We start from the raw sequence: 22,465 nt of genomic DNA on the forward strand, positions 1-22,465 counted from the left end.
ATGAGAGAAAGATGGGATATTAAATTCCCTCTGTTCAGAGATGCCTTTGTTTCCTCCATATGAGGGTTTTGATGGTAAAGTGAACAACAGGCTAGCAGCAGATGAGCCTGAAATGCCCCTGACAAGCCCACCCCACACTTAGTCAATCATGAATCACAGCGGTACAACATTCTGATGGCTCTGGGTCATGCAGCCTGAAGTGAGATAAAACTCCCTCCAGTTAAAGAGACATCAGCAACATGCCTTGGGGCAGAGGACATTATCTTCAGAAGCAAAAGATTTCCCCACTGGGACCCTGTTCCAAGGCTGCCTATGTTTTGTAGGAAGATGTCTTCAGATGAAGGTTTTCCACAGTCAAGTTTCCTTTAGGACGGTCAGACTGAGGACTCAGTATCTGTATCAGTGACTTTTCTCATTATTGTGGCAAAATGTCTAACAAAGCAGCGTAAGAAAGGAAGGAAGGATTTCTTTGGGGTTAGAATTCCAGGGAGCACCATTCATTAAGGCAGCAGAGGCAGGAGGCAGCTGGTCACAGTGCAGCCCACAGTCAGGAAGCAGAGAGAGAGGAATTTCACTGCTCAGCTCCCTTTCTTCTGTTTATTCAATCTGGGACCAGCTCATGGAAAGGTTTAGGGTGAGTCTTCCCATCTCAATTAACCTAATCTAGAAAATCTCTCAGATATACCCAGAGATTTCTTTCTGACTTTCTTCTGATTCTAAATTCCATTAAACGGACAATGAAGATTAACCAACACAAGCACCCAGTGAAAGTTATCAGCATGAAAATTAGGAATCATTAGAAATCAAGGTGCTCCACAGATCCAGTTAACAAAGACCTAGCGTCTGCATAGCCTCAGCCTTGGGACCTCCCCAGTCTGGCACTGCTGCCTGCGATCAGATGGGCCCCCAAGGCTCTGAGGAGGAAGAGCACTTCACAGCACAGGCTTCCATCACTGTGGCTCAGCCACCACTCTATAAACCAGCGCCAAGCAATTCCTCCAGGGGAGTTCAAGATGATACTGGCTGCTAGGTAGAGAAGCTCTAGGATCTAAACTGCAAGGACAGAAAACAGGGTGGTGCAAACAGAGGAGGTGAGCACAGCAGCTATCCAGTGTTACACAGCTGTGTTAGCCAGCACATATCTGAAGATGAGACAGCAGGTACCTGTGAGACCAGGGATTGGTGTGAAAGGGCATGCCTTTGCACACCAACCTAGTGAAAGAAAGGAGGAAGCATGGTATGTTCTAGAACATTCATCCCTGATTGCATCTTATTCCATGCACATAAGAAATCAAATTCCCATTTTATTTTTTCTCTACACTAAGATCCTACTTTACCTCTTATGGGTCAGGTGGGCTGAGGGGTGAAGGACAGTCTGTTGTGTAGCTCACATAGTGGGCATGGGGCACTGTGACCACAGTGGCTACTTCTAGGAAGTTTACTTACTGTCATTTAGCTATCATGGCAGTTCATTTTCATTGCCACTGTGACTAGATTTAGAGTCACCTACCAGAATGAGACACTTTGGAGTGTGTTTGTGAAGGTGTTTCCAAAAAAGATTAAGAGCGAGCTAAAGATCCGCCCTCAAGGCATTGGCACCCTCCTATGGGCTGAGGGCACAGACAGAATAAAAGGGAGAAAAGGAGACAGCCAGAGCGCACAAGCATTCCCTGTCCCTACTTCATGGGCACCATGATGTGAACTGTCCCATTCTACCATGCCTTCCTCACAGTGATGGCCCCTCCAAAACCATAAGCAAAATCAATCCTTCCTCTCCTAAGTTATTCTGTCAGGTATTTTAATCATAGTGACAGGAAGTAACTAATCCAGACACTACCACACACAATAGAAGAAGGGCAGCTCTGGGGCCTGAGAACAGCTGGAGTGTGTGACGGGGTGCACTGCTGAGTGATGGTGCACCTCACCCACTGGAGCCAGTGGGGGCAGGACTCTAGCTGGATTCCATCTGGTCCTTCCACTATCATCTCCTACATGCCCAAGAGGAAGGCAAACTCAGCCTCAGGGAGGATGAAGGAGGAGCCCAAGCAGAGATGGGCAAGACTGAAGTAAATCTTTGGAGCCCACCCCCCAAAGTGCAATTAAAACGGAAGGGGGACACAAAGGGAAAACGGGGAAAGTAGTTAACCAAGAAACTAAAGATGGGGGCAGGAGAGATGACTCAGCAATTAAGAGCACTGGCTGCTCTTGCAGAGGACCCAGGTTTGGTTCCCAGCACCCACATGGCAGCTAGCAACCATCTGTAACTCCAGTTCAGGGGATCTGATGCCCTCTTCTGACCTCTGTGGGCATTGCATGACACAGGTGCACTTACATACATGCAGGCAACATACTCATAAAAATAAATATACTCATATACATAAATAAGAAACTAAAGATGTACCTGCAGAAAGCAGAAAAACTGAGAAGGAAGAGGGAAGGGCTAAGAGACTGCGCAGTCAGTAAGTGCTCTCCAGGCAGGCATGATGACAACCTGAGTTCCATCTCCAGGACCCATGTAAAAAAAAAAAAAAAAAAAAAACCCAGCTGTGGTGGCAGGCTCTTGTAATCCCAGGGCTGGGAAGCGAAGACAGGCAGGGAAGGCTGGTCAGCCAACCCAGCCTAATCAGCCAGCACCAGGCTGGTGAGGTACTGTGTCAGAAAACAAGGTGGGTGGTGGGTGGAGCCTAAGAAAGGACCCCAAAGGTGTCCACGGGCTTTCACACACATATGCATGCATATGCATCTGCATACACATGAACAGGCACACAATGCAATAAAATAAACTAGAGCAGAATAAAATAAAATAAGGAAAATCCAGCCTCTGATAAAGCAAAAGAGAAAGAAACAAAGTCTGACTGACTGACCACACACCGTGTTCATCAAGGGTCTCTGACTTCCTTCTCATACAATCCAAAGAAATATTTCTATTGGTGATTTTGTAAATGTAAGGATTTTTAGTAGCTCTAGAAACATTTTGAAAAGGAATCTCTCCTCATCCCATATTTTAAGTATAAATGATATTTTTAAGAGGTGAAATCACTCTTTCATCTATTTTTGGTATGATTAGAAAATAGTGGGATATTGAATTATGGGAGGCTTTGACTGTCTTGGGTGCCAGCCTAGCATTCCAAAGGTGGGAGGTTAGTTTTCTGTCCTACAATTCAAAGCATACTAAATGGTATTTGATATGTCTTGAAATATTTTAAATTATTTCTAGTCCTTTGTTCTTTTGAACAAAACTGCTTCCTAAAGAAAACTATATCTGGATCACTACCCTGTCAGAACTGTGCCCTCTGTAACATCTCTGGTCACAAGAGTCCAGTTTTCCTCATCATTTGTTGATGAAAGATCAAACTCCAAGTGTGCCATGAATATAAAACTGTGAATAGATGAGAGTTAAGTAAAGACCCTCAGCATCTGAAAACATTGATGTGTGCTATCTCTTCAAGGAAAATTTGCCTCTAAGTTTGAAGCTGGAATGTCACTGGAATAACTATTAAAAACACACAGTATACAGTTTCTTAAATTCTCAGTACATGTATTAAGAATTGTACATGAGGGGCTAGAGAGATGGTTCAGCAGTTAAGAGCGCTGGCTGCTCTTACAGAGACATGGGTTCAGTTCCCAGCACCTATACAGTGGTTAACAATCATCTGTAACTCCAGTTTTAGGGGATCTGACACCATCCTCTGGCTTCTGCAGGCATTATGTACACAGGTGTACTCATATACATGCAGGCAAAACATTTATACACATAAAATATAAATAAATATAAGCTGGGTGTGATGGCACACGCCTTTAATCCCAGCACTCAGGAGGCAGAGGCAGGCAGATCTCTGCTAGTTCAAGGCCAGCCTGGTCTACATAGTGAGTTCCAGAACAGCTCGAGCTACAGGGAGACCCTGTTTCAAAAAGACATTAGATAGATAGATAGATAGATAGATAGATAGATAGATAGATAGATGATGGATGGCTGGATGGATTAATTAGATATAGATATATATAAATGAATAAACTTTTAAAAGAATTCTGCTTGAATTGGTTGGTTGCCCATCAGCCTAGCCTATTTGGCTCCAGTCCAGTGTGAAACCCTGTCTCAAAAAAAAAAAAAGCAGGTGGGCAGCATCTGAGGAGTGACACCTAAGGCTGCCCCTAGCCTCCATATGGACACACAGGTGCACCTGCAGATACATCAACACAAGCACACACAAAAATAGAAGTGTGAACAAATTGAAATTCTGTATACTAATCCTCAACCCACCAATAAAATCTCAGTTATATGTAAAAAGAGAGAGATGTTCAAAGCTGAAATTATTCTCTTGCTCTCAAGACTGATCTAACTTTCTATATCACCATGACCTGGGGCAAACAGGGCCAACCTTCTTTCAGGATCAATGGGGCTTGTGGTACACTGGCTGGCCCACTAACCCCAGCATCAGCACAGTGTCTATCATAAAGCAGGTGCTCTGTGAACAATTTGCAACCTCAGAAAACAGTAATAGGCAAGAACGCCTAAGCTAAGGAACTAGTATCAAATCATCCCTTAGGGAAATCCGGCAGCCTCCGGGGTTTCCATGTCCTGGCCCACTGGGCTTATCCTTTAACTCAACTCTGAAGAGAAGTGCCCAGTCCACCACCCTAGGCACTACTGGCTTCAGAATGGGACCAGTCTGCCAACCTCTTCTTCTACAGTCCTAGAGGGAAGCATTAGGCAAAGGATGCCCCCTAGGCTCCAGCACACAAAACCTCGATGCTAATAGGAAATGACCAAGTGTAATCAGTTGCATCTTATAAAGAAGAGTCATCTCAAACACATTTGGCATCATGTTCAAGGGTGAGTTGAAGCAAATAATATTGTGAAAACAGTTCAAGAAACAAGCTGAGATCTAAGAGCCCCAAATAGGGGAAGGTGTCATGAGAAGAAAAAGGAGACCTTTTCTTACTGTATTAATAGCAGCAAAATTCATCTGACAAAACAACACAGCATAAATACAGGGAACCAAATATGCCCAGACTTTGAAAGTGCAAGGAATGGCTCATTTTAGATGAAAGCATTTAAAGATAAACATGCTATAGGGAAAGAATGGGCATGGGATGAGGGGGAGGTTGAAAGCCTGCTTCCACCTCTCTCTCACAGCCATCCCTCCCCAAGCACCCTGTTCTTTCATACCACAGTAATCAGTAAAGCCCCTCTCCTGGAGGGGGCGGGGGTGGGGTGTCTGGCAGCACAGACGTGTCCCTCTGCTCTGTTTTCTTTCTTCTGTTCCAGCTATCATGGCTGATGACCTCTCATGTGCTGGGTACAATGCAGACTGCCCTGTGCATCCTGACAATAACCTCTCAAACTCTCCTTTCACTCAGGAAACCTAGGGTCTGAATGCTGAAAAGGTGTGCCCAAGACCTCACACCTAATAACTGAGAAAATGGGTGGTCCAGGGTAGTTTGGCTGATTCTGAGACCCACAATCAGAAACTATTTTCAAATGATTCATCATTATTGCTTATTAACCTCCTATTAGGTGTTGGTAAATGCTACATGGTAACATGAAATACAGCTGAGCATGGTGGTACCTGTGTGGCATGCCAGCATCTGGGAGGTAGAGGCAGGAGGATCAGGAGTTCAAGACTAGCCTCAGCTATTCAGTCTATTTGAATCCAGCCTGGACCACATGAGACTCTGTCTCAAAAATATGTAAAAAATAGGGCTAGAGACATGGCTCAGTTAAGAACTCATACTGTGGAAGCATGAGGACCTCAGTTCTGATCCCCAGCACCCCCATAGAGGTTGGGTGTGGCCCCATAAGCCTGTAACCCCAGTGCTGGGCGAGGGGGGGGAAGCAGTGGGAAAGGCAGGAAGAACACTAGGGCTTGCTGCCTCAAGCCTAGCTGAAAAACAGCTAGCTCCAGATTCAGTGAAAGACACAGTCTCAAGTGAACATAGCAGAGAGGATAGAGGGGACACCAGATGTCCTCCTCTGGCCTGTAAGTGTACCTGCACATACAGTCACATATACACATGCAACACACACACACACACACACACACACACACACACACACACTAAAAAGTTTTTTCAATATGAAAAAGCAACAACAAAAATGTATTAAATTCAAACCAACATTTCTCAAAGTGTGACCTGGGAACCCTCGGGTCCCTAAAGCATGGTCAAAGATCCCTGAAGTCAGACTGCCTTCGTTTGTTTCTCCTGCTCTCCTCTTCCTTCAAGTCTACAGTAGAGTTTTCCCAGGACTGCACGAATCACACCAGTCGCCCCCTTCTGATGACCCACAGAATTCGTGCTTGTGTTCTTCTTGTGGTTACAAATTTTTCAATTTCAATTTCTCCAACAGTAAACGTTGACAAGTCTAACTCACATAAACATTTAGTAATACTTTTAAGAGCATCAAGGAATCCTGGGACAAGAAAACATAAGAACTGCCCATTTAAATCAACTGGATCAGACTCTGCAGTTGAGATTTGTGGGGTTCTCAGAACCCACCCTTGTCAGCAATCACTGTAAGACACAGAAAGGCTATTTAATCTGAGGTGGATGTGGTGTTAGCCATAAAGCAGACCAGAGCCACACTTTTCATGAAGAGTTTATATTGTATATTTGAATTCTGGAGGTTTTTCAGGAATGCATCATTAAACCACCTACCATAAAGTATTTCTCAGGAAACAAAAATGATAACACAACCAGCCAACCCTTGTTTTTAAGCAGAGTATTGCACACTCGAAAGATTTCTGGAAGCATCTCTTCATTATTATTCTTAAGCAAGGCAGAGAAGCCGTCCAAAGTTTTGAAATCTTATCACTGCATTTAGAGGTATTCGTGTCCTCAAGTTGTCCCATAACTAATAATTTGCCACAGTTTTCAGCTATGATGGCTCTACACACTAAGGTCCAGGCAGAGAGTGGCATTTGATTTGCCTGATATTTTATCTAGCAGGGTTTTATCTGCTTGTCTCAATTAACTGGTTAACACCTAGGCTGTTTGGTGGCTGTTTTAAAATTCTACTTCAGTAGGATTTTTCAGCCAACTACATAGGAAAGTAAAAATCTACTTTTGGGTTTATACTCGAGATATGTACAAATCTAGATGGACATGAAGCTTCAGCAACACTAAGACTTCTCTTGAGCCAGGAGTGTTAAAATCACAAACACAGAGCAATTGTACAGCTTGGTAAAGTGGGCCTGGCCGGTGCTCCCTTTTGGAACATTATTATGCCCTAAAGAACACATGTACATCTCTGTTGTCAGCAGCATATTGTTGGAGCTGGAAAATTCTGGAAACAGCTAGAAAAGAACAAAATGATTTTTTTTAATTTCTCATGAAATACAGGTTTCCAGAGATCTTCAGAAGAGGTAGCTCTGATTTTGATTAATCCTAACTAGAACACAGAGTGCTTAGACACAAGCTGTTCAAAAGACTTTGAATAATCAGGAATGTTTTTCTATCTACTATAACGTCATTGCAAAGCTGTATTATTTCCTTCCAAGAAAGGTGCAATTATTGGGGAAAACATCCCCCAACACACACACACACACACACACACACATAAATTTCTTGTGTTCCCATGAGGAAAGACTTCTGTGAAAATAACACCCTTAAGGCTTGCTGCACAGCATGAAGGTCTGAGTTCACATCCTCAGCACCCACATAAAAAGTGGGGCATGGCCACAAGTGCCTGTAACTCCTGTACTGGGGAGGTAAACGAACAGAGAAAGAAGGTTCCCTGAGGCTCTCTGGCCAGCCAGCCTAGCCAAAAAAATGGCAAGCTCCAGGATCAGTGAGAGACCCTGTCTCAAAAGAACAATGAGGGTAATTGATGGGACATTTAGTATCCTCCTCTAGACTCCATGCTCACATGTGGGTGCACAAACCTGCACACACAGGTGTGCACCACAGACATACAAATACACCACACACACACACACACACACACACACACACACACAAATTCCCTGCTTTTCTCCTCCCCTTGCTCTTTCCCACAGAAAAGGGAACACCTAACCCACAAGAGCACAGCACCCCACCCCATCCCCTGTCTCCAGGACAGGGCCATTGCTATGCCTCATGAAGATATTGTTCTTTCCCACTGTTCTGGGGCCAGTGTGGGGGGCAAGTCTCAGTCAGGATGGAATATTGTCAAACCCCAACATCTTTATCTACAGAGCTCATACCCCCCAAATTGATCCAAACTCAGGTGAGGAAGAAGAGCGTGTTTACTGGCGTTCTAATATCTGGTGAGCTGACTGGTAACCTTAAGTGCTAGCCAAGGGCTGGCATTTAGAAGACAAAATAACACAAAAATAATGGCAGCAGCAAGGTGAATAGTTTTAGAGTGGAAGCTATAGGAACCTGGCTGCAAGCTGGGTGACACTCTGCCCTTTGCAGTTCTTTGGAGCCATGGTATTTCTTAACAGGCTGGAATTCAGCAAATACTGGTCACTTGGGGCGTTAACTAAGAAGAGGATAAATTGGAGCCTTAGAAAACTGCTTGGGGGCACTGGCACAGGCTGTAGCAAACCACAGATTTAGCCAAGCTAAAGCAAGGATTTTCTTAGGAGAGAAAAAAGTTATCTGCAGAGGCCTTTTAACATCAGAGTACAGAACCATGTTTAGCTGTCAGCACTGTTTCCCAAGTACGCTTGCAGGCCAGTACGCTGGAACATGGGCCTTTAAAATGTAGACTTTGAGGGGGCTAGGGAGATGACTTCATCAGAAAATGTTTTCCATGGGCTGGAGAGATGCCGGGGATGTTAAGAGCACTGGCTTCTCTTGCAGAGGACCTGGGTTCAATTCCCAGCATCCACATGGTGGCTAACAACCACTGGTAACTCCAGCTTCAGGGAATCCAACACCCTTTTTCTGGTGTCCATGGGTATTGCACAACATGGGTGCACTTATACACATGCAGGCAATATACTCATACACATAAAATAAAAATAACAAATAAAATATATATAAAAAATAAAATACTTCCCTTACAAAGTGTATGAGGATATGTGTTCAGAATCCTAGTACCCATGATGAAAAGCTAGGTGTGGCAATGCAGGTCAGCAACCCCACCACCAGGGAGGTGTTAGCAAGTAACACTTAGAGTCCATTGGCTAGCCACCCTAGCCAATTGGTGAACACCAGGTTCAGTGAGAGAACCTGTCTCATATAAATAAATAAACAAACAAACAAATAAAGTGAAGAAGCAATTGAGGAAGACCTCAACTACTTCTGACCTCCAAGCATACACACATGAACACAGGTGACTGTGAGCACATGTGTGACACACATAGGGATATGCACATATACCAAATAATATAGACTTTGGGTTTCTTATGTGCTACAGAGCTCTTTGTGACATTTGGCTCTAACTTGTTTCAGCCAGATGTTCTTCCCCGAATCCCAGCACCCCAATTCAGACAAAAGGAAGAATCTGAGGACACAGCTCTTGCTGCTATGCTATTTGTCCAAAGGTTATTAAAAGTCACCCCACCCCCATTCCATGAGTCCTCAAGTTAGCATAGTTTTCAGTAACTGTATGAGAATCTGACTTTAGGTTCCAGTGACAGGAACTGTGACTTCATCCCCAACAAGTTTATAGATTTTTATAAATGGCAACAGAAAAAAAAAAAAAAAAAACCCTTGATTCGCTGAAGGATTCCAAGTATGTAGAAAATTGCCTTGTCTACAGTCAGTCTTCTCACTTATTAAAAGCCTGGGAGAGGAAAAGACAGATGACAATCCCAAGTGAAATGAATGAATTGCTGCAAACTCAAAAAGTGGGGAGTACATTTAAAACACCAAGCCGAGAATATTTGTCTCTGTTTGCTTGGATAATCAAAGAGAAACTAGATGAACTCAGAAGGCAGACTTCAACATTACCATCAGATCAGGAATATGTTTTTACAATGAAATAAAAATAAAGACAAAAGAGGCATCTTTGAAAGAAATGTTGAGGTTTAAAAGCTGATTTGAGACTGAAGAGATAAGAAGGGAAAAATAACATCTTTATGTCAGATGGCAAAGGGGAAAGAGGCACACACAGGGCTCACTATTGGAAAAAAGCGCATGAGAGGACAGGGCCAGATTCAGTTGTTACCTTTGAAAAGAGCTAAATGGGACCAAAGACATTAAGTGAGCAAGATGAGGCATGCTCTCTGCAAGGGCCTGAAGTGGTTTCCCCACAGCAGCAAAGGTCCCTAAAACACCCCTCTTAAAATCTCATGTGGTACAGGAGCCTGCAAGAGGTGGAACCCCAGAAACAATGCAAAGAAATTTCCAAATCCATATTCCAGAAAGACTCAGGTAACCTGTAGCCCTATTTCATTCAAGTACCTAAGAACAGTATATTAAACTACAAAAAAAAAAATCTACTATAAAGTTCAAGAAACCAGATACCGTAATGCACCACATAATATTGCAGTCAGTGGGTTATCTGTATATACAAATAGAGTCCCATAAGATGATAGCATCTAGCAACACTGTAGATATCTCTGTTTGTATAAGTGCTCTACAATGCTCTTAGGCCAAGGACTTTATCTAACTGTATTTCTCTGAATATGTCCCTAATGTTAAGTAACACATGGCTACAAAATGAGACGGCTGAAGTCACGTGGGCTGATTTGTGTGTCTCCTGAAAGAACACTTGACAGTGCTGTGAACTTGGAACTTTGGTTTTTTAGACACATATAGCAATACACAATAATGCCTTGGCCCCATTCAAGGTGTAGAGCAACAGAACCAGAAGTTCAGAAGACTGCATCCTCTGTGAACTAGGATTCGCTCACAGTGACTGAGATTCTTGTCTGTCTTGGCCTGAGCTCTAGGAACAAAAAGAAAGCAAAAACTAAAATTATAAAACTCCAAACTAGAAATAATGTGTCCTTGGATTTTAAACTAACCTACCAACATGTCTAGAACTTCCACAAGTTGGTAAATAACATAAAAATTAGCCTCAGGCTTCAGACTTTGCACAAAAACAGCTATAAAGCTATGTCATAGGAGTCAGTCCTTCACCTTAATCAACAGGATTAAACAGCTAAAGTTCTGCTAAACATGAGTTCACTACTCGAAACTACAAAACATGTGAAGACATTCTCCATCAAAAGCAGAGGCAGCACAGTCAGCAAAGAGAGGCGTAGAATCTCAAGCTGCACAGATAATAAAACAATTTTATAGGCTCTATAATATGGATGCATTTTAATATAATTTTAAATGGTTAAGAATGCCATAATAAAGAATAAAAGTGATACTTAGAGGCTCCAAGTAGAAGTCATTAAGTAGAAGACTCAATACATCCAATTACAGACTATGCATAGATTAATTAAACACTAATAAATTGGAAGATCTGAAGAAATTGTCAATAAGGGACAAATGGAGATATTAAAGATGGAAAATTATGAGAAAGAGTCTAATCAACACAGAGAATAAAGTGAATGGCTACAGTTATATTTGAATCTTTGGGTACTTTCAACTTTCTTATTTAAATTATCATGCAGAATATTTGGTTTCATTATGGTATTTTTTATTTATTATTTCTATGTGTATGTGTGTATTGCCTTCATGTAGGTAAGAGCACCCGTGTCCATTTCCCCCTTGATAGTACCTGTGTCCTATCATCGTCTCTCTGGAGCTCTTTCTCCCCTTCCCCCATGGTCCCTTTCTACTTTCCTGACTTCTGTGGTTACTTCAGGCTATAAACTCACATCTAAAGATTCAAAGCCAGGATCCCGAAATAAGAGAGAACATGCAGTTTGTCTTTCTGGACCTGGGTTGCCTCACTCAGGATATTTTTCAGTTCCATCCATTTACCTACAAATTACATTTCATTTTTCTTTACAGCTGAATAGAACTCCATTGTGTATATGTATCACACTTTCATTAGCCATTAGTTGAAGGATGTTTAGATTGTTTCCATTTCTTAGTTACTATGAAAAGAGCAACAATGAACATCTGCTGCTAGTTAATGCATACTGAACATGATAGGGAAACTACACCAATGAACTCTCCACAGTTTGGTAGTCTACTAAGATCTATGTAATGACCAGTTGACATACCAAGGTGGATGGGAGAAATTTTACGGGGTCCTACTTCAAGATAAAAGGTACAGGCAATCAGTGGATGCTTAGGGAAAGAGAACCATTTTTCCCCTGTGACTAGCACTCTGAGAGGTCATCTAATCCTAACCAGTCATCCCTAAACACATATACACATGAGGACCACTGAATGGACTTAGTGCATTATACATATGTGTATTTATGAATATATGTATGTATATGGAACAATATAATCAATAAAGAGGACATGAAATTGAGAGGGAGTTGGGAGGGATATGGGAAGATTTGGAACGTAACTGGGAGATATGTAAATAACATAAATAGAAATGCATGTAAGAAATTCTCAAAAATAAAAATATTAAAAATGTGAGAGGTCTCAAAAAGAAATGGGCTACAGATCTGAAGAGTTCTCAAAAGAAGAAATAAAAATGGCTAAGTAACTTAAAAACTGTTCAATATCCTTAACAATGAGAGGCAAGTTAAAACTACTTTAAGAGTTTGTTACTCCAGTCAGAATGGCTAAGATCAAGAAAACAGTGGCTAAGGAAAGCTGAGGAGGATGACATAAGGGGCCCTCCCACACGGCTGGTAGGATTGCAAATTGGTGTGGCCACTATGGAGATCCTTGTAGAAAATTCTCTAAAAACTAACAGCAGCCCTACCACATGACCCAACTATAGCACTCCTTGGTATACACCCAAAGGACTCGGTCTCCTACTTCAGAGACATTTGCTCAGCCATGTTCATTGCTGCTCTTTTCATAAAAGCTAGGAAATGGAAACAACCTAAATGTCCTTCAACTAACTGATAATGAAAATGTGGTACATATACACAATGGAATTCAGCTGTAAAGAAAAATATTTCCATGATCTCTTTCTCGGCATACTTGCTATTTGTATATAGAAAAGCTACTGAATTTTGTAAGTTTATTTTGTATCCTGCCACTTTGCTGAAAGTGTTGATCATTTCTAGAATGTTTTTGGTGGAATTTTGGGGATCTCATGCATAATATCATATCAATCTGCAAATAGGGACAATTTAACTGGGGAAGGAGGGGAAGAGCAACACAGAGGAAGGAGAGATACGGAGCATTAAGGGTATCTGAAAAAGCCATAGCAAAATTGTTATTTTATAAATTTACTTTAGAATACATATAAAATGTGTGTGTGTGTGTGTGTGTGTGTGTGTGTGTGTGTGTGGTGTGTGTGTGTGTGTGTGGTTTAAATGGCATTATACCACACATGGTTAGACTATTTCCCACAAGAGCTATAAGCCATCTAATAAAAACTCCTAGACCAGGCATGGGGAACTTCCCTTTGACTTGTTGTCCAAGATGGTCCAAGAGATGCTCAAAAAATATAGATTATTTCTGTTGCCCTTAGTTGTCTCCCAGAATGTGAATGTAAGACCCTACTACTAAAGACACCACACACTTCGGACATAGGACTTGGAAGAACCAAACTAAAACTGACCAGGAAGGCTCCTTTCTAAGGACCAGCTATGATATCAGAAAGTGCTGTGCAAGTTGCCAAGGGAGAAAAGAAATCAATAGCCCTACCTAGCTGTAGAGTCTATGAACCACAATGATCATCCCAGCACAATACGCCTAATGGTACAATAGTGGCACTTTTAGGCATAAAGAACAGCTGTCTAATTGGACTTAAGGCTCATTAAACAGGAGGGAATTCATGTCCAGTACTATAAACCAAACCAACTGCCCATGACTGGAGTGATCATAGACCCTAGAGGAGAACCTATTACAGCCACTTTCCTAAACCAATATAATTTCTGACTATATTCTAGCTATCTTAATATTTTCAGATAAGTGCATCTCTCACCACTCATAAAAGATGTTTCTTTTTGTAACAGATGGAAATTATTACAGAGATCCACAACTGGTCAAAATGCAGAGTAAGTGACTGTGGGGTGCCCAGCATCAATTGATATATCTACAACACAACACCTACAGCTCAGTGAACATCCCAGAAGAGGGAGCAGAAAGATTGGAAGAGCCAGAGGAGTAGGGTGTCTGTTGTTAGAAGAGGTCTTCTAGACACGACAGGAAAGCTACACCCATGAAATTTGAACAATATAGTTGCCTAAACAAGACCTGCATAATGACACCAGTTGACATGCCAATGTGGATGGGAGAAATTTCACAAGGTCCCACCTCTAAATGAAGAGTTTCAGGCAATCAATGGCTGCTGAGAGAAGGAGAATCAGCTCTCCAGAGAAGAGCTGCCTGATAAAGTTATCCAATCCTAATTGGTCAGCTCTAAACACATGTGCATATGAGCACCACTACATGGAGTCAGTGTATACACACACACACACACACACACACACACACACACACACACACTGATAATAATAAGGAAGAGGTAGCAAAATTGAGAGTGAGTTGGGGGAATGTGGGAGAAGTTGGAGGGTGGAAATTATGCAAATACAGTACTCATGTATGAAATTCTCAAAAAATACTTAATTTTTTAAAATTCCTGTCCATTGATTCTCCTTCCCACCATTTCCCCTCATCTTCCTGTCTTCTTCGTGCCCTTCCACCCCCAGTAGCCCTCTTTTCTGCTCTCACATCACATGGATCAAATCTTAAAACACTTTAATATCAGTCATTTTCTTCCTGCTTTATGGTTGCCCAATATTTCAATTCTACTTTAAAAAATATTCATTGTGTGTATGTGAGGGTGTGTGTGTCTGTGTGTCTGTGTGTGTGTGTCTATGTGTGTCTATGTATGTCTGCGTGTCTGTGTGCAGGGCCATGCATAACATGCTTTGCAAGTGGAAGTCAGGACAACAAGAATGAGTTCTCTCCTGCCAGCATGTGGGATCCAGGGATCAAGCTCAAGTTGTCAGGACTGTGTGCAAGCATCTCTACCCAATGAACCATCTTGCCACCCTTTATTTTGATTTATTCTCTCCCAAATTAATCATAACCGATAGTCCTCTGGCAAATTCTTGTTTAGATTTATCGACATCTGTCCATCTTTTGTTCAGAATAACTTTCCTTGCCCGACTGTTTATACTGGCTTCATTCCAAAGTATTTCTTTCATCTGTCTTTTCAGTAAGTATCTGAAAGAACTCAAAATGGGTTAAAGCCCTAAATCTGAAAATTTATATAAAAAGACTTATATTAAAATTATATTATATTTATATTATATAAATTATATTAAAATTTATATAAAAAGAAAGGATATAAAAAGAATAGATATCCTTTTTGGTATCACATCACAGAAGAATTTATGTAGCAAAATACACAAAGAAATCATAAATCATTAAGAAAAATAGAAATTTGACTATTAAAACTAAAATTTCTAGAGCTGGAATGATGGTTCAGAGGTTGAGAGTGCATACTGCTCTTGCAAAGGACCTAGGTTTGGTTCCTAGCACTCACATCCAGCTGCTCACAACCACTTGTAACTCTAGCTCCAGGGGATCCAACTCCTTCTTCTGGACTCCTGAGGCTCCTGCACTCAGGCATGCACAAATCTGCACACAGACATTCACATATATACATAATTAGAAATGCAACAAATCTCTTTTAAAAACCTAAAGCTTGCTATAAACAATGTAGAGAGTAGTCCACAGTAAAGAGGAGATATGTGCACCCCAAACTCTGTAGCCTATAAAAGGTTTCATCTGGAATCTAAATCTGGTTATATAGTGTTAAGAACAAAAGGCTGGGACTGGGCCACTTGTTAGAATGCACATTGGTTCAGTTCCTTTGGGGGAAAATGGGCTAGTTTAAAGATGGGCACCTTTACTCCAGTTGTCCCAACATTAAATAGTGGTGACTGCATAATGAGGCAACCAAAAGCACCTGGGCTGATTCATAACCTCCTGAAAGAACAGCAGATATTGGAGGCTTCTGGAACCTTGGGGCTCAGATTTTTCTACCCACTACAAATGCTTTCAAGCACACATCTTATCGGAAATGTGAAAGAATACCTGCTAAGGTACTATTGCAAGTAAGTAACAGCAAGACAGTTATTAATTTTTCACTCAGAGAGGAAACAAGCCCATAATCTGTTGCTCATTCACATGATGGAACATCACATAGTCATTGAAATAAACCAATTATATTTACATATATAATTTCACAAACTATAATGAAGAAAAATAGCTGCAAAAGAATATAGTATCATTTATAAACATTTTAAAACATAAAATAGGGGCTAGAGAGATGGCTCAGGAGTTAAAAGTATGTACTGCTCTTGTAGAGGACCTGAGTTCTGTTGAATACATGTCACGTGGCTCATAAGCACCTCCAGCTCCAGGGGATAGATGGCCTCTTCTGGCTTCCATAGGCAATTGCACTCATGTACACAAAACTCCATACACATACACACACACACACACACACACACACACACACACACACACACATACACAGAGTAATTGAAATTTTTTAATCTAAAAAAGCATAATATTTTTTATTAACATATCTTTACATGAGGAAAATCCCAAAAAGAATACATGGAAAAATGCATTCCAACTTCAGAACAATGATTCTCTCTGCAAAGAGTAGACTTAGTTGCCTCTCAGAATGTGACGGTAAGACCCTATTGCTGAAGACACCACACATTTTGGACACACAATTTGGAACAGTTAAACTGGAACTAACCTGGAAGCTTCCTCCCTGAAGACTAGCTGTCGTAGTATCAGAAGGTACTATGCAAACTGCCAAGGGAGAAAAACAATCAGTGATCCTACACAGCTGTTAAAACCTATGAACTACAACAATAACAGACACAGAAAATTATCTCTATTTGTGCAGTAGTGGCACTTTTACTTTGGAATGAGCAACATCTGTCTAATTGGACTTAAGGTCCACTAAACAGAAGGGAGTTCGTGCATGATACCATAAACATAGCCAAGTACACCTGGATAGAGTGGTCATAGACCTTAGAGAGGAACCTTCTACTGCACTTTCCTAGACCAGTATAATTTCTTACGATATTCTAAATGTGTACCCTTATATTCATAGACAAGTGTAGCTCTTACCACTTGTGATGGCTAATCCTGGGTGTCAACTTGACTGGATCTGGGATTAACTAAAATGAGAGAGATCTTCTTGATTTGATCATCTGAAGCTGGAAGATACACCTTAAATGTGGGTGTTACCTTCTGATGACAGCCCGTATAAAAGGCCAAGTCAGAGGAGAATGCCTGGCTTCTTGCTGCTTGCCTTCTCTCTCGAAGGTGTGGCTATCCTGGAGGAAGCTGGTGAGGGCTTACAGAGTTATTAAGCCTTGCCAAATCTCCAGTCGGTCTCTTGCTTCCTGTGCCTGCATGATGATGTGAGAGCTTAGCTTCTGCTGCTCCTGGTCCAGCCACCTCCAGCCACTGTGCCTTCCTGCCTTGATGGACTGTAATTGCCCTGGAAACATAAACTCAGATAAACTCTTCCTTCTATAAGTTTCTTGGGTCAGTGTTTCTATCACAGCAACAGAACCCTAACTAATATAGTAATTGGTACCAGAAAGTGGGCTGTTGGCTGTGAAGAACCTGACCATGTGGGGTTTTGATGAAATATGGAAGACTTTGGAAGGTTTGGCTAGAAAAGCTGTTGACTGCTGTAAGTGGAGCTTAACAGGCCTTTCTAGTAACACCTGGAAGAAAGCAGTGCTGAGAACAATGTATTTCCAGAGGGAAATATGGACTTAAGCAGCACTTGGGATATTTTGGCAAAGAGTCTGGCTGGAGTCTGCCCTAGACCCAAAAGCTTGCCTGAGGCTAAGTTGAAAAGTAATGGACTAATTTCTTTGAAGAACTTTCAAGACAGCCTAATATAGAAAGAGTGGCACGGCTATTAATGGTGAATATTATGCAGATCTACAGTGAAAAAGAGCAAATGGGGCAGAAAGAAATACAGTTTGGATTGAAAAAGAGGACTATGAAGATAAATGTTGGAGCCCTGGCATATGCTGGAGAAGATCCCTTTGATAAAGAGATTAAGGTGATTAAGGAGGGGCCTAGAGATTTGGATTTAAACAGTGGAGAGAGTGCCTCCAAGGCAAGACCACACCCAGTTAAGCCTCCAACTTGTGAAAGGAAAATGCTTCCGGGGCCATGGAAGAGAAAAGCTTCTAAACTGGATAAAGCAGGCTGGAGTCCATCCCAAACTTGCGGTCAAACTTGGCAGTGTCGTTCTCCCGGTGTTGGCTTTAAATGCATGAAAGATGGAAAAGTGAAGGGGTTATTAATTCTTCCTCCGAGGTTTCAGAGAGCCTCGGAGGCCAGGCAGCGTGAAGCAGGGATTCCCTTGCCTAGAGAAGGCCCTGATAAGCCATTGTGTGAAGCTGTTAAGGTGAAGCCTGGTTGGCAATGGAGAACCCAAGAAGTTCATGATGCCAGAGCTGTGAGTCATTTGCCAAGAAGACCTGCACACAGGGAGTGGTACCAGCACAACAGAGATGTGTGTTTCATGCAGCAAAGCTAGAGGGGCTGAGCCATCTAAGCCCTTCAGAAGTAAATTCCCAGAAGTTGGACGTGGAGCTACTGGATTTGGTGTTTGCCCTGCTGGTTTTCGGTCTTGTTTTGGTCCAGTATTTCCTTACTATGCTTCATTCCTCCCTTTTGGAATGGTAATGTGTATTCGGTTCCATCATATGTTGGGAGTATGTAATTTGTCTTTTGATTTTATAGAGGCTTACAGTTAAGATATTTAGCTGAGTCCACTTTGGACTGTGAACTTTTGAATAGTATTGAGACTGATAATGACTATGGGGACTTTTAAAAGTTGGACTAAATGCATTTTGTATTTTATATAATCATGAGCCTATGGGGACCAGGGGGTGGAATGTGGGGGTTTGAATGAAAATGTCCCCCATAGGCTCCAAGTATTTGAACATTTTGTTCCCAGATGATGGCGCTGTTTTGGGAGGTCTTAGAAGGTGTGGCTATCCTGGAGGAAGCATGTCACTGTGGTTGGGCTTAGAGAGTTCTTAAGCCTTGCCAGTTCTCTGGTTGCCCTTTTGCTTCCTGTACCTGTGTGATGATGTAAGAGCTTCTCTTCTGCTGCTCCTGCTCCAGCCACCTCCAGCCACCATGCCTCCCTGCCATGATGGACTGTAATTCCCCTGGAACCATAAGCTCAAATAAACTCTTCCTTCTATAAGTTGCTTGGGTCAGTGTTTCTATCACAGCAACATAAAAGTGACTAATACACCACTTATCAAAGAAACTTTTGTTTTTGCAATAAATGGAGACTGTTACAAAGTTCCACAATGGGTCAAAACACAGAGAATAAGTGACAGTGTAGTGCCCAGGCCAAAGTGATACATCTACAGTGCAACCTCTACACCTAAGATTCAGGGAACATCATAGAAGCAGAGTAGAAAACTAAGAGCTGGGGAACAGAAGGCCTGCTGCTAATCAATGCATTCTAGACTTGAAAGGGAAGCTGCACCAGTGAATTTCCATAATATGACATGCCAATGTGCAGAGGGAAAATTTCATGGGATCCCACCACAGGATAAAGAACTACAGGCAATCAAAGCATGCCGAAGAAGGGAGAATCGGTTTTCTCCAGGGAGTAGCTCCCTGAGAGGCTATCTAATCCCAGTGGGCAGCCCTAAACACAGGTACACAGGAGCACCATTAAATGGTCTCAGTGGATTACATATACATATGTATATGTATATTTACAAATGCATGTATGCATATGTAACAAAAGTTTTTAAAAGGACAAAATGAGGGAGTTGGGGGGAACATAGGAATTGGAAGGGAGCTGGGTTGGGTAGAAACTATGCAAATACAATACTCATGTATGAAATTCTCAAAAAATAAAAAAATTATGCATATTAAAAAATAAAATAAAATAAACTGGTTCTACACTGGGAAAAAAGTAGATGGAAACAGGAAGAGAAATGACTAAATGTATCTTCAAGTTTTATCAGGAACCCGAAACCCACGGCCACATGCATGCACAGGAATATGACTGTGTGGACAGTCAGCCCTTGATTTGGGATTTCAGTGGAAACTGTACTTAGAATTCTCCCTCCTGTTGACTGCATAAGAATGAGGCGTCTCTGCATCTGCAGGGCGCTGTGGTGCTCACAAGGCAGCTCTGAAGCTCCGGTATGTGAGGAGGGGGCTTTCTGCTTGCTGTTTTTGAATTGCTCTGGGTTCATTAGGATGACATCCATATATTGGAAGTTTATTTTATCTTCTTGGTGTTTACCCAAGCATGGATTCAACTATTCATAGTTCATGATTCAAATGCTTTATCGTTCCAAAAGATTTTTTTTAAAGCAAATCATTACAGAGAAGTAGGAAGATGCTCGGAGATAGACCTTGAAAAGGATGAAAAAAAGAGAGGGGGAGTGCATGCCACTCAGAGGAGACAAGGACCAAGTTCATGCAGGAACCTCAGTTCTATACATCACTTAATTACTTATGTCACATCTGATCGTAAAGTGAATTTGAAGAGCTTTCCAACAGATGGCCTTTTTATAATTGACCTATTAAGAATAAAAGAACCAGAGTTATAACATGAAGACTCTGTAACAGGAAAATCCAGACTGGAATGGGCCCAGGTGACAGCACCATGCAATGCTATAAGTGCAGAGTCTGAGATAGACCACTTGGATTTGAACCTAGGATTCTCCACTAATTAGTTTTCACCTATACCAGCCAGCTGCCTCTGGCCTGGGCACTGCCATCTGTAAAATAAGCATGATATTGGTAGCTACTTTGTAGGGCAGTTTTAAGGATTGAATGAAGGGATTATGTAAAGTGCTTGCTTAACACCACAACAGAAGCCTAGTAAGTACTCAATAAATGTTAGCTGTTATAATTACTATTTTTATTATAGAAGTTGAGCATGAAACGTAACAATATGCTTTCCACCAGCTGAATGAAGCAAAAAAGTATTCCAAGCAGTTACCAAGATCCTGCTACTTAGGACAGATAGATAAACAAAGGGAAAGACAGAGGGATGGGCAGATGGAGGGAGGAAGGGATGAGATTGGAAGTTAGAAAGGAAGGAATGCTGGAGGAAAGGAAGGAAAGTTCTTACTAGTTTGATGGTAGCCACATGTTTTTCCAAGTCCTAAACTCTAAGAGTTTTTGCATGGTCCTCCAAATAATGGACCTCAATCAATCAAATAAGTATGTGATTTGACATAAACCAAGACATTCCTATATCCTATACCATTGAGTTCTACTCCAAAGTAAACTAAAATCCCAGTGAAGGTCCTGCATATATACTACACAGAGATGAAGTACATACACACACACACACACACACACACACACACACACACACACCAATCATGACAGATATTTTATTGGAGTCTATAAGAGCTGGATAGCTTGGTACCAAACACCAACAAGCTCTTTCCTAATGTGTTCCATATTATTAAAGAAGGATTTTAGAGGAGCCATAAAATCACAAGGGGTTAAAATTAAAAAAAAAAAAAACCCACTGTTTTTTCAACCTCCTCCCCAAAAGTATCAAATCTTAGGATTTTATTCTCCTTAGATTTTTCCATTGGCTTAATCACTCTAGCATTACAAAGAAGAAAAACCTCCTTTGAACAGGTGCCCTATTTATGAAGACATTTATAGCCACTATAAAAATATAGGAAAGTTATTATTCCTCCTCCTCTTTTCAGTTTTTTCTGCTGAAGGGGTAGAGTGGGAAATTGGACCTGAAATGCACACCCTATTGTATTTACTAAACTGGATCTTCGCATGTGCAAAAAAAGTTAGTCATATTTTTCCCTTAGTTTCTGCTGCATTCTAATACACCTTTCTGGGGCTAACTCTGTCTTTAAATGAGTCTTGCAAAGGGTGGATGGATTTAGGAAGCCCCTGTGCTTATTTCACAACCACACATTCAGATTTCTGATTGTAAAAGATGAGACAGCTGAGTACTGGCTTTATGGGTGACTTTATTTTTCTTATGTGTGTGTGTGTGTGTGTGTCTGTGTGTGTGTCTGTGTGTGTGTCTGTGTGTGTGTCTGTGTGTGCGTCTGTGTCTGTGTGTCTATGAGTGTGTGTGTATCTGTGAGTATATACCCATGCACCAGAGAACAAACTTGAGTGTCATCATCAGGAACACTATCACCTCCTTTGAGATGGAGTCTCCGGTTAGCCTGGAATTCACCAATTTGGCTAGAATGACTGGCCAGCAAGCTTCAGGGATCCTCCTGTCTCCACCTCTCCAGCACTGGGATTACAAACACATGCCACCATGCCCAGTATTTTGACATGGACTCAGAGGGGTGGAGGGGGGATCGAACTCAGGTCCTCATGCTTGTAAGGCAAGCACATTATAGATTGAGTCATTTCCCCAACTCTGATTTCAAATCTAAAATGTTGTTATGAGGAAAACCTTGTGAAATTGCTACTTTCACTAAAAATTTCATCAAAACTATTTTTAATCTTT

The sequence above is a fragment of the Nannospalax galili genome, unplaced genomic scaffold (assembly GCF_000622305.1).
Source record: "Nannospalax galili isolate Female #2095 unplaced genomic scaffold, S.galili_v1.0 scaffold488, whole genome shotgun sequence".
In the NCBI taxonomy this organism is placed as follows: domain Eukaryota; kingdom Metazoa; phylum Chordata; class Mammalia; order Rodentia; family Spalacidae; genus Nannospalax; species Nannospalax galili.